Raw genomic sequence first — 4,351 nt, 5'->3', positions numbered from 1 at the left:
CTTTTGACACCCTTGTTTTAAATCTTTCTGCATTTAGGGTCCAACCGCGTCACCACGATCCAATAATTTGACAACACTTTTAAAGTTTTTTTAAGGATGGTTGGTAAGATCAAAGACAGCTTTTGTCTGCTCGCCGGGAACTCATTGAAACACAACGTTTTGTGATAACTTAGATACAATTATTCTGACAAAAATAAATCAAAGTAATATAGTATATTCTAACCCCCAAAAGAAATCACACAAAGTCTGACGCTATTTTTAACTTTTATTGCCAACCTTTGTGGTTTTTATTTCTACGGTGTTCAACATCATTTTTGCCTCTTCCAAACACTTTCAGACATGAAAAGAAAAGGACAATAGCGCCATCTAGGGGACAGTCTTAAAAACAGTTTAGTAATGAAACAAATTTGTTGTCACCAATTCAGAAACAGAACAAGAATAAGAATAATATGACGTATGCCGAATGTGTCATTAAATACACGATTAATGCTGCATATTCTTCTTGATGACGTTTTATAAAAATGTTTTATGTGTAAAGAGTTTTTTACACAATAATTCTTTAATTTGAATCAAAAAGGTCAACACATTTCAGGAGTCAATATAGATCAGTGTTTCTTAACCATAGATGGGCCGCGGGCGCCCTCTGGAGGGCCGCCAGCTGTAATACACTTTTCCACCACGTGTGGCAGTAACGACAATATCAAACAAAAAAAGTCTGAAGCTGATTTAATTTCACTTAAATTGTATTGATTTATTTTGATGTTTAATTTATATGTATTGTATTAATTGTTTTAGTCACCGAGAAGAAGTTTCTTAAGCGCAAAAATTATGATTAAATTGGTGAAGCTGGTATTTAAAATTTCTCTGAAATGTTATTGACAGTTTATTTTAAAAAAACATGTATATTTGTGTCCTTGGGCAAGACACAAGGACACAACAGCAGTGACTAGGAGGGCGGAAGCGGGGATCGAACCTGGAACCTTCAAGTTGCTGGCACGGCCACTCTACCAACCGAGTATTACAAAGTCCAAAGGAGAGTAGATGTAATGAGAGGAGGACTAAGAAGACATTACTACTAGAATGAGATTAGGACATACATATCTAAATAAAATAGATAAAATATATATCTAAATTCAGTAATGCGGACGCTGTATCGATCCGTTGTGGTGAAGAAGGAGCTGAGCCGGAAGGCAAAGCTCTCAATTTACCGGTCGATCTACGTTCCCATCCTCACCTATGGTCATGAGCTTTGGGTTATGACCGAAAGGACAAGATCACGGGTACAAGCGGCCGAAACGAGTTTCCTCCGCCGGGTGGCGGGGCTCTCCCTTAGAGATAGGGTGAGAAGCTCTGCCATCCGGGGGGAGCTCAAAGTAAAGCCGCTGCTCCTCCACATCGAGAGGAGCCAGATGAGGTGGTTCGGGCATCTGGTCAGGATGCCACCCGAACGCCTCCCTAGGGAGGTGTTTAGGGCATGTCCGACCGATAAGAGGCCACGGGGCAGACCCAGGACACGTTGGGAAGACTATGTCTCCCGGCTGGCCTGGGAACGCCTCGGGATCCCCCGGGAAGAGCTGGACGAAGTGGCTGGGGAGAGGGAAGTCTGGGCTTCCCTGCTTAGGCTGCTGCCCCCGCGACCCGACCTCGGATAAGCGAAAGAAAATGGATGGATGGATGGATATCTAAATAGTTCATTGACATTGATAGGGAACATAATACATGATCAGATATAAGTGTAGGACTTTTTTTTAATACATTGTAGGAAATAGAGAAAGGGAAATAAGTTGATAAGGAAACATAATACTTAGACTTAGACAAACAAGAGAAGGTTAGGTATAGTGGAAGATATTTTAGGATTGCACTCAGAATTGATTGATTGATTGAGACTTTTATTAGTAGGTTGCACAGTTAAGTACATATTCCTTACATTTAACCACTAAATGGTAACACCCGAATAAGTTTTCAACTTGTTTAAGTCGGGGTCCACAATTGATTCATGATACAGATATATACTATCAGATATATACTATCATCATAATAGTCATCACACAAGATAATCATCAGGGTATATACATTGAATTATTTACATTATTTACAATGATGAACCCATAGGATATAAAGCATTATGTTGCTGCTTCTTGATCTTAGCGCCGCTTTCGATACCGTCGATCATAATATTTTATGAGAGCGTATCAAAACATGTATTGGTATGTCAGACTTAGCCTTGTCTTGGTTTAACTCTTATCTTACTGACAGGATGCAGTGTGTCTCCCATAACAATGTGACCTCGGACTATGTCAAGGTAACGTGCGGAGTTCCCCAGGGTTCGGTTCTTGGCCCTGCACTCTTTAGTATTTACATGCTGCCGCTGGGTGACATCATACGCAAGTACGGTGTTAGCTTTCACTGTTATGCTGATGACACTCAACTCTACATGCCCCTAAAGCTGACCAACACGCCGGATTGTAGTCAGCTGGAGGCGTGTCTTAATGAAATTAAACAATGGATGTCCGCTAACTTTTTGCAACTCAACGCTAAGAAAACGGAAATGCTGATTATCGGTCCTGCTAGACACCAACATCTATTTAATAATACCACCTTAACATTTGACAACCAAACAATTACACAAGGCGACTCGGTAAAGAATCTGGGTATTATCTTCGACCCAACTCTCTCGTTTGAGTCACACATTAAGAGTGTTACTAAAACGGCCTTCTTTCATCTCCGTAATATCGCTAAAATTCGTTCCATCTTGTCCACTAGCGACGCTGAGATCATTATTCATGCGTTCGTTACGTCTCGTCTCGATTACTGTAACGTATTATTTTCGGGTCTCCCTATGTCTAGCATTAAAAGATTACAGTTGGTACAAAATGCGGCTGCAAGGCTTTTGACAAAAACAAGAAAGTTTGATCATATTACGCCTATACTGGCTCACCTGCACTGGCTTCCTGTGCACTTAAGATGCGACTTTAAGGTTTTACTACTTACGTATAAAATACTACACGGTCTAGCTCCAGCCTATCTCGTCGATTGTATTGTACCATATGTCCCGACAAGAAATCTGCGTTCAAAGAACTCCGGCTTATTAGTGATTCCCAGAGCCAAAAAAAAGTCTGCGGGCTATAGAGCGTTTTCTATTCGGGCTCCAGTACTCTGGAATGCCCTCCCGGTAACAGTTAGAGATGCTACCTCAGTAGAAGCATTTAAGTCCCATCTTAAAACTCATTTGTATAATCTAGCCTTTAAATAGACCCCCCTTTTTTAGACCAGTTGATCTGCCGTTTCTTTTCTTCTCTCCTCTTCTCCCCTGTCCCTTGCGAGGGGGAGTTGCATAGGTCCGGTGGCCATGGATGAAGTGCTGGCTGTCCAGAGTCGGGACCCCGGGTGGACCACTAGCCTGTGCATCGGTTGGGGACATCTCTGCGCTGCTGACCCGTCTCCGCTCGGGATGGTTTCCTGTTGGCCCCGCTGTGGACTGGACTCCCGCTGATGTGTTGGATCCACTGTGGACTGGACTTTCACAATGTTATGTCAGACCCACTCGACATCCATTGCTTTCGGTCTCCCCTAGAGGGAGGGGGTTACCCACATATGCGGTCCTCTCCAAGGTTTCTCATAGTCATTCACCGACGTCCCACTGGGGTGAGTTTTTCCTTGCCCGTATGTGGGCTCTGTACCGAGGATGTCGTTGTGGCTTGTACAGCCCTTTGAGACACTTGTGATTTAGGGCTATATAAATAAACATTGATTGATTGATTGATGATTGATTATACACATATTTAAAAAAGACTGGGTTAAAATAAAAGAATACTGTATAGAGGAGGTTCCACCTCGGTCCACACTCCATGTCAGTAAGTGGCGCTAATGCACAGCACAAGCTTGCTTGCCACCCGCCATTAAACCAAAGAAGAAGATTTGCAGCGGAAGGTAAATACTTTTTTCACCCGTCTGCACTTTTAGTCAAACTCAAATTCAGGTCTAAAAAAAAACTGTCCCGAGAAAATATTTACGAATTTCCATTTTTGCGTAACATTACGAACCCCGCCCCATTATAGCATATAATACATAAAAACCAACTTTAGCTCCAAATGAAAGCATTGCAGTCACTAATACAAAAGTATTATCAAGTAATTATGTAAATAATATTAACGATTGACTTCAGGGCAACACATTCAATGTAAAGTGCTTTTACAAATAAAATCTATTATTATTATTATTAATTACAACATATGAGTTCTTTTAAAATTCAGAAGTTGTTTTAGATATTTAAATTGTATTTAGTTATTTGTTTTTTTGCGATGGGGATTTAAAAGGTCAAATAGTGTGCAGCAGGTGGCGGTAATGCGCC

The sequence above is a fragment of the Entelurus aequoreus genome, linkage group LG02, assembly GCF_033978785.1.
Source record: "Entelurus aequoreus isolate RoL-2023_Sb linkage group LG02, RoL_Eaeq_v1.1, whole genome shotgun sequence".
NCBI lineage: Eukaryota > Metazoa > Chordata > Actinopteri > Syngnathiformes > Syngnathidae > Entelurus > Entelurus aequoreus.
Note: the sequence above shows the minus strand (reverse complement) of the source record.